Source organism: Equus caballus, chromosome 5 (genome assembly GCF_041296265.1).
Source record: "Equus caballus isolate H_3958 breed thoroughbred chromosome 5, TB-T2T, whole genome shotgun sequence".
Classification (NCBI taxonomy): domain Eukaryota; kingdom Metazoa; phylum Chordata; class Mammalia; order Perissodactyla; family Equidae; genus Equus; species Equus caballus.
In genome coordinates this window covers 13,071,624-13,081,260 of record NC_091688.1, presented here as the reverse complement: position 1 = coordinate 13,081,260, position 9,637 = coordinate 13,071,624, and the positions used below count along the sequence as shown (strand labels likewise).

General features: G+C 42.3%; 1 protein-coding gene across 4 annotated transcripts in view; it reads left to right on the top strand.

The window, feature by feature from the left end:
- The first annotated feature begins 4,399 nt into the window (after window positions 1-4,399).
- Window positions 4,400-9,637, top strand: part of SEC16B (SEC16 homolog B, endoplasmic reticulum export factor) — a 70,732-nt gene continuing 65,494 nt past the window's right edge. For 3 of the 4 annotated variants that reach the window (XM_070267755.1, XM_070267748.1, XM_014739530.3), the window contains exon 1: window positions 4,400-4,522. The gene's annotated coding sequence lies outside the window, so the exon portion shown is untranslated. The remainder of the gene's footprint in view (window positions 4,523-9,637) is intronic. The other variant, XM_070267752.1, reaches the window with a different exon arrangement.

Sequence of the window (9,637 nt, the reverse complement as noted above, 5' to 3'; positions counted from 1 at the left end):
CCCTGGCAAAGCCCCGGACCTGGTAACACTGTACTCACCTGTTCATGCCTGGCCCCAAGCACCAAGTCTCAGAAAGTGGCTAGATGATATTGGTCTTAATTTTATGGACACAGATTCACGTGGACTCCCAGTGCTTCCTGGCAGCGCTGCCTCTTTTCCCTGGTCAATCCCCTTTCCTAATCTTTGAGAGGCTTTTTTACGTTTTTCTGTCTCGGAACCAGCTCCCTCTGCTCCCTCTGACCGGCTTCCTCCTCCAACAGGCTGAACTCGTTCCTGCCTGGGGACCCTGGCACTTACAGTTCACCCTGCCTTCCACACTTTCCTCCAGATCTTGCCATGGGACACCCTCACTGGATTCATCTCCCTTCTCAGGGGAATATTCCCTGACTCCTCTACCTGAAATATCCTCCCACCTCCACCCTGACGCTCTCTGTCCTCTGACTCTTTCTCATCGTCTTTATCGTACTCACCACCATCTGATATTACCGGATGGGTTTATTTCTGTTTGCCTGTCTGTCTCCCTCGCTAGCATGTGGGTTTCATAAAGGCGGTTCCTCCTGGTCTGCCTAGTTCATGTCCAGATCCCCAACACCAGGTAAAACAGCAAAACAATTGATAAATTGGACTTTATCGAAATTAAAATTTTTTGCTTATCAAAAGACAGTTAATAAATGAAAAGTCAAGCCATAGACTGGGAGAAAATATTCCCAATACATATATCTGACAAAGGACTCACATCCAGAACTAGAACTTCCACAAATCAATAATAAAAACAAAAATAAAGTTTAAAATGAGCAAAATTAAAGAAAAAAAAAAAAAGAGAGAGAAAGGGGATAACAGGAGCTACTCCATAAGGCTGCTGTGTGGATTACATGAAATTATATATGAAAGACACTTAGCCCAAAGCCTGGCACATTGTAAGTGCTCAACAAATGGTAAACAATAGTAGCAGTAGTAATAAGGCTATAGAATAAGGCTGATTATTAGGCTGGAGGTATGAAGCACAGACTGCAGCGCTTTTCTAAGTTCTTTACCTGTAGCGATCCAATTATTCGGGGTAGTTGCTATCAACCCCATCTTACAGATAAGGAAACTGAGGCCCAGAGAGATTCAGTGAATTGCCCGATGTCAGTGAAGCTAGGGAGTAGTGGAGGCAGGACCCCAGCCTGGCAGTGTGGATCCAGAGACCACGCACGGAACCGCTGAGGTAAGTTGCCTATGCTCAGAACCTTTTGCATAATCTCTCCTGGGGAGTTCCAGATGTTCTCTCATCACCGGACTCAGTCTCATGGTGGGTAAACAAGAGATTTTTGGTCTGTCTTATAGAAGTAACTTAGTTTAAGGGATGGAGCTTAGAATTATTTCAAGGAGAGACATTTATACCTGTTTCCTGCCACTGGTTTTGGTACAGCGAAGCCTGAGCTGGTACCTCCAGTCTGCTGACAAAGCTGGGAAGAATGTGCCTACAAGACCCAAAATGTATGTGTCTGTGAGCTCAGCAGTCACTGCATTTTCCACTTCGTGGTCAGTTGTTTAGTTACATACAGACAAGTCTGTAACTTCCTCAATTTACCCGAGATGTCTGAGCCAAGGAAAATGCAAGTTTATGAATATATGAGTGTAGGTTTTTTGCACACTTTTCAAATGTGTCTGCTTTTAAGTGAGTGGAATGTGTGGAAAATGAGACTGCTGGATTGTCTTCGGATCAGGGTCATGAGTCTTGTGTAAACTAAGGCCCAATATTGTCAATAATAACCTGAACAGTAGAAAACTTCTCCAAAAAGGAACTTTGTATTGTTAATATTCTTTCCTAACTCTTTTTTCATTGATTTCTTTTCTCACCCTCAGAATTACCTGAGATTTATCTCCCTCTCCTGATCTCTTGTGGCACCTATGGCTGCCATCACAGATTTGGCATTTGTCTACATTCTGGTTTTATGGATGTCTGTTTGTATTCTTCATTTCATCTAATTGAGTGATTATTAACAAGATAAAGGAGAATAAACTAATTGTAAGACAAGATGGCACATGCAGGTCATAGCTAACTATGAATAAATCTGAGGAGGTGCTCTATGCATACAAAGCAAGAATGTGATAATTATGAGTGTCTTCTCTAGTTATGACAAGTCAGGTTGGGGTCTGTTCTTAATATTTACAGCACAATGTTGTGGGATGACCTCTGAGAGTCAGAAGTTCTAAGGTCCTACTGTGTGAGCTTCAGTCCTACTGAATCTGTAATTATTTCTATGTAAAATGATAGATTGAATTAAAGATTCTTTTAGGATAAAAATTTTTTTGGACTCTACTGTGGATTATTTTTACAATTGAAAGTAAAAGAGCAATGTTTCTTTTTAAAAAGCTATTTTTAAAACAGTTCTATAATTCAGACATTTTACCTAACTCAGGCCTTTTCCCCATTTAAGTTTAAAATTGAGAGCTTCCCCCACACCAGGGTAATGGATAAATACAAACAAGATATGCCTTCTGTTTCATCACATATCTACTTCCTACACAGCCTTTATGATGATGGGATACCTTGAATTTTCTACGATTACTCCAATTGAAATAACCTCTGTGTTGATGTCCATAAAATTAAGATAATGTAATGTCCGAGTACATTCATATACCTCCCTTCATTTTAATTCAGAAAATGTGGCTGTGAACACATAGTGGCCTTTCTTGTGTTCTAATTACGTAAAATGTGTTGATTATTTGGTGATTGATCAATAAGAGCTTATTTCCCAGCTCCTGGCTCTGTTGCTGAAATACAGGGATTGGTTGGTGAATTCCAACTCCCTTCTTCTTTTCCTCAATTGGCATTTTCCCGAGTGATTTCTGAGTTACCCCTAGAGGCATCATCTGAGACAGTATGGCTTGAACAGCACTGTCAGCAATATCCCTCTGTGTGCCTGTGCTGTGGGGCCCTCCCCCTGCACCACACATCATGGAAGGGCGTGAAGATGTGACCCACTTCTGACATCAATCTCAAAGGACAGGCGGGCAGTGTGAGGTCTGGGCTAGAAAAGGGTTTTACATTTCTCTTTGGCCTGGCCTGTCTGTTCCAGATAAGCACAAGAACCTCTTTAGAATTCTTGAGTGTATTTGGAACACAGAGAGGAAAAAAACCGGATCTGTTTAAGATTCAGCAGAGGAACTCAGAAGCACAAGAGTCCAGGCGAGCTACCACTTGTCAATAATTTTTACATAATAGAAACAGCTTTATTGTTTCTTCTGATTACATAAATAAATTTTGGGAGGGCCAGCCCAGTGGTGTAGTGGTTTAGTTCACATGCTCCACTTCAGCGGCCCAGGGTTCATGGGTTCAGGTCCTGGGCGTGGACCTACACACAACTCATCAAACCAAACTGTGGTAGCGTCCCACATACAAAGTAGAGGAAGATGGGCACAGATGTTAGCTCAGCAACAGTCTTCCTCAAGCAAAAAGTGGAAGATTGGCAACAGATGTTAGCTCAGGGACATCTTCCTCACCAAAAAAAAAAAAAAAAGTTTTTTCTTGAAAAAATTGAAGTATACATGAAATTACAGTCATGCGTCACATAATGAGGGGGATACGTTCTGAGAAATGAATCATTAGGGGATTTTGTCATTGTGTGAACATCACAGAGTGTACATACATAAAGCCAGATGATTTAACCTATTACACACCTAGGCTATATGGTACTGATCTTGTAGGACCACCGTCATATATGCAGTCTGTTGTTGACTGAATCGTCGTTAGGCAGCGCTTAACTGTGTAGAGAATAAAATAAAAGTTACCTGGAATCCCACCAGATATATATCTTTTGTATACTTTTATCTATATAGATGCAAACTACTTATATATAATCACATATATGCATATATAATAGCATATGGGATAATATTATCCTTTTTCACTCAGTAATATGCCATAGAAACCCCTCCAAGTCAACTGGTATAGCTCTAACTTATTATTTTTTATTAGATATCCTAATATTCCACAACATAAATGTCTCAATCTATTCAACCATTTCTCTATCATGAGCACTCACTTTTTCATTTTTTGCCACTCCAAGATTGTAATTTTTTTCCAGCTTAAGCCCATACTTTTTTAATGACCTAAAATCCTATAATGTTAAGAGTCTCTAAATTTTACTTTTTCACCTTCTAATCCTGATTTTTTTCTGCCAGTTATTAACTTGCTGTCATGATTGTTTAGAAAGCTAACATAATATTTAGATTCTCCTTGGAACTCTGATTTAAACACACAAGGGGTTTGCGTGGTTTCTTTCTGTGATCTCAGGTAGTGGCCTCTTGTACTCAGACCTTCTCATTATGGAGGTCAGATCATGTTTCCAGCCTCAGGCTCTACATACAAAATCATTCCGTTGGGAAACTGTTGCTGAAGCAGAAAGATTCTGGGCGGCTGACGTGGCAGCGCAGTTTACAGCGTCTGCCAGTTGTGAGTAACAGCAGGCTGTCATGATGGGATAGAGCAGCGGCAGCAGCAGCAGCAGCAACTCCTGATTTAGGGGCAAAAGATGTAAGTACTTATTTTACCATTAACCAGTTAACCCAAATCAAACCCAAACTGAAGAATACTAAGAGGGAATACAGTTCCCGCTAGAGACCTTTCCAGCAGATTCATTTGAGAAGCATTTATTCTCAACCAGATTAGTAAAGCGTCAAGCCAGCACATGGTTTTCAGCAAAATGAAGAACCTCACAGGGTCTTGTTTGAAAAACAAACTTCGACAGTGGTTAATGCCACTTTCAAACCCTAACTCCTCGAAGTGCCTGCACTCTGGCAGGGGCTGTCCCTGTGGGATGGAACGTGTCGCTAAGGTGCTAAAGGACGTGTAATTTCAATTTACATCAAGATTTTAGGCAGGTGTGATTATGGGAAGATGAAAGGAGGCTTAGCGGGTTTAGCGTTTAGGGGAGAGGAGAGAGCCTGTTAAATATTTTAAGGAGGATTCAAGCTGGTTAAAGCCGACTTAGAGGCAAGTGGAAACCTCTGTTCTCCAGCTGTACAGATGACTAGGGGCATGGTGCCTGCCAAGCCAATGACAAACGAAACCCTGGCAGGGATCCATTAGCAGGAGGTGGCTCTACAGCTGCTGTTCCCAAGGTTTCCAGCCTGGAAGTCCTGTCTGGAGTTTCTGGAATTTTCAGAGTTCATAAAGCATGTGTTTATGGGTTGGTGATTTTTTTCCTTTTCTGTGGAGACCTTTAGCTCTGATGTTCAGCTCTGCGTGAAACCTCACAAATGACGAACTGTGATCCACCCTGAGTGTGGTCAACTTACTGACACATATTTTTGATGGTCACCCTTATGCTGGGGATACGTAAGTGACAAGATGGACGAGGTCCCTGGCCCTGTGTCATTTGCTGCCCTGCAGGAAAAACAGATGTTCTGAGAGGAGGAAAGAATAGTGGGTGGGTGGCAGGAGACCTGGATTTGAGTCCTGGCCCTGATCCCAATTAACCATATGGCACCCTGGGCTTCAGTTTATGTGCTATAAAATGAATGGGTTGGAAAGGATAACCTCTTCAGTCATGGATTCCTCACCCTCTGTGAGTTTTTCCCCTGCTGAACAGCTTTTCACACAGCATTGAGTGTGCTCCCCATCCAATATGGAAACAGGTGCTTTATTTATGAAAGGGACCTCACATCTCACCAACCAGACTTCATCAGATTGTGAGTTTCTGTAACAGAAACTTGAAGGGTCCTCCTGGATGGGCCCACATACAATATGATACTAGTAGGAGGAAAGGCTGCTTCTGAGAAAGATGTCTTAAAGCTAGCAATTCCACACAGACTCATGTTAAATATCCGTGTTCTGGTTTTCAAATGGTTACAGATTGGAACAAATACCTTTCCAACTGCTGTTGATTGTTGAGGGGAAAAGACACAAGAGCCTGACACGAAGGAAAATGAAATTGCTTGAAATAGGTGTTATTCATAGGCTGCAGCTTGAAAGAAATTAAACTGAGTCAAAAAAAAAGCCAGGTTGTGGTTTCAAACAGAATAGAAATTACCAAAAAAAAAAAAAAAAAGCAAATAGCCACCACTGATGACTGTGCTGTGCATCGTTAGCTTCCTGAAACTCATCACCATCAGCTCAGTCATTTTTAGCTTTGGAAATTGTGGGAGTCTCATTAGCATGTTTTAATAGAATGAAGGGTAAAATCAATTTCTTTAACATAATTAGTACGCATACGTTTTTCCCATCGGCCTTGCCTAGCCTAGCTCACAAAATATCCCTGTGGGCATTCATATATCCCTTCCTGCCTCCTTGCTCCGCAGTGGCAGACGTGTGCTTCCTGACGCCTGAGTAATCTCTTCTCTCTGGCTATGAGCTCCATGACCCTTGGCCTCCTGGGGAACCACGTCCATCCCTCATTTCCTTTATTCCTCCATCTCTTCAGTCTCTCCCCTACAGTGGCTTTCCACCATAGGTAAAAACGCATTTGAATGTCCCCCATTTATACCAACCAACCAGCCAGCCAATGAACAAACACTCATGGTCCCTCTTTACTGTCCTATCCTTTTCTGAGCATCCCACCAGCCCTATGTAATCCAGTGGATGCTCTCAAGTTCTTATATAGCTTGATCTCTTATTGTGTTTGTTCTCTTTACCTCACTCCTCCCTTCACTTCCTGGATGCTGTTTTGACTCTGCCTTCTCAGTCTTCACAAACTTCTCTTTCTCTGCCTTTTACCTTGAACTATTATTTTCTTACTTTGAAGTCCGTGCTCTTCCTTGACAATCTCATCCATATCCATGGTTTTAATTATGATTTGTGTGCTGATCAAAGCATGTACAAATCTTCAGGAAAGAAGCAACATATAAACAAATGAGTACTACCCACTGCAAATGTGAGTCCCTGCAGACGTCTCTCAGGAGCTCCTGACTCATCTCCATTGCCTGAGACACCTCCAGTAGACTGTCCAGCAGCCAACTCCACTCACCGTGGCCCAGCCTGAGCTTACCTTGCCTCACAACATCTGCTTCTTCCAGTAAAATGCATTTCAGTCTTGTTCAGGGACATTACCATCTACCATCACTAGGCCAGAGCTGCGTAAATCCAATCAACCTCCAAATCCCATTTTTTCTGCTTCATCACTCTCTCCTGATTCTGACACCCACCCCCTGCTCACCTTTTCCCCTCTACCAGTGCTTTCCTTTGGCTTGCATTGACTTCAAAAAGGAGGATGATGGCAACTGCCCCATAAGGCTCACGCTGCCTGCAGTCTGGGGGTCCCCAAGCCATTCTCTACAATGGGACTTGTGTGGTTTTCTGAAATGCCAGCTTGATGGAGTCACTCACCTGCTTTGATCTTTCAGAAGCTCCGTCAGTAAGAATCCAAGGCCTCCGTGACTTAGTCCCAGCTTGGCCATCTGGCTTCCTTTCACTTACCTTCCTGAATGGGGATTATCTTCCAGTCTGATTGAATATGGTGGGTCACCAGAACTTGCCCAGCTGAACCCCCTCTCCAAGACTTTGTGCTTACTGATTCCTCTTCTGGAACCACCCCCATGCCCAAATTGACCCGATTAAGTCCTAATTATCCAACAAGTTCAATGAGTGTTTTCTTCCCCGGGAAGCCTTGCCTGAGTTGGCTGCGCCTTCCTGCACAAATAATAATCTATGTAACGTTGATCACGTGTTATTAAAGTGATTAGTTTACTTTATTTACCTCTACAGTTGATGGTGAAAGCCTAAAGGACAGAATCATGTCTTTTATTTCTGTATCCCTAATGCCTACAAAAGCATGAGCCATGTAATAGTTATTCAGTCAACTATTATTGACTGAAGGACTGGAGGACAGATGGCTGCCTGCAGCTCCAGGTCGGTGTTCTGTCATCTCAGTGAACCCTAATGGAAAGCACGCTTCTTTCCTAGTAGTTCAAGCATAAGTTCTGGGCACATGCTTCTTAGACATGTCCCTGGACATACACTAGCCACTGAATTAATCACTATGGCCAAGGAGCTGCAAAACTCTTACTATCCAGGTATGAATTTTGTGTCCATTCTTAGATCAAGGGATGGGGTCAGTCCCACACATGCTATATAAACTGAGAGGGGGCAGGGAAGTTCATCAAAGGAAAACTGATGATTTATTACCAGAAGCCAGAGGTTAGGATGCTGGGCAGGCTGAAATAGCACGTGCTCACCATAAGTGTGTGCACATGATCTAGATATTGGGGAGAGCTGGGCTGCACTCTGCTCTTCTTGGCCGGGTGAGGCAGCTAGGACAGTGTCTTCAGCATCAGTGCTCAGCACTTCTGTCTTAGTATGTTTGAGCCGCTATAAGAGAATAACATAGGCTGGGTGGCTTATAGGCAAAGGAAACATTTCTCACAGTCCTGGAGACTGGGATGTCCAAGATCAACGCGCTGGCAGACTCGATGTCTGGCGAGGACCTGCTTCCTGGTTCAGAGACAGAGTCATCTTCTCACTGCCACTTCACATGGCAGAAGGGGCAAGGAAGCTCTCTAAGGTCTCTCTTTTTTTTTTCCTATTTAAAAGAATTTTTTTTATTGAGTTTATGATAGTTTACAACCTTGTGAAATTTCAGTTGTACATTTTTGTTTGTCAGTCGTGTTGTAGGTGCACCACTTCACCCTTTGTGCCCACCCCCCACCCCACCCTATCCCCTGGTAGCCACTAATCTGTTCTCTTTGTCTACATGTTTAACTTCCACATGTGAGTGGAGTCATACAAAGATTGTCTTTCTTTATCTGGCTTATTTCGCTTAACATAATTCCCTCAAGATGCAACAGTGTTGTTGTGAATGGGATGATTTTATTCCTTTTTACGGCTGTGTAGTATTCCATTGTATATGTATATACCATATCTTCTTTTTCAATCATCAGCTGATGGGCACTTAGGTTGCTTCCACGTCTTGACTATTGTGAATAATGCTGCAATGAACATAGGGGTGCATCAGTCTCTTTGAATTGCTGATTTCAAGTTCTTTGGATAGATACCCAGTAGTGGGATGGCTGGATCATATGGTAGTTCCAGTTTTAGTTTTTTGAGGAATCTCCATACTGTTTTCCATAGTGGCTGCACCAGTTTGCATTCCCACCAGCAGTGTATGAGGGTTCCTTTTTCTCCACAACCTCTCCAACATTTGTTATTTTTTATCTGGGTTATTTTAGCCATTCTAACAGGTGTAAGGTGAAATCTTAGTGTAGTTTTGATTTGCATTTCCCTGATGATCAGCGATGATGAACACCTTTTCATGTCCCTATTGGCCATCCGTATATCTTCTTTGGCGAAATGTTTGTTCATGTCCCCTGCCCATTTTTCGATCAGGTTGTTTGATTTTTTGTTGTTGAGTTTCTTTTTTTTTTTTTAATGGACATATAACTGACATATAGCATTGCATTAGTTTTAGGTGTACATGATGGTTTGACATATGCATATATCCTGAAATGCTTAGCACAATATGTTCCATCACCACACATAGATACAAATGTTTTTTGTGATGAAAACTTTTAAGATCTACTCTCTTAGCAGCTTTCAAATATGCGATACAGTCTTGTTAACTGTAGTCACCATGCTGTCCATTACATCGCCAGGACTTATTTATTTTATAACTGGAAGTTTGTACCTTTTGACCACCTTCACCCATTTCACCCACCC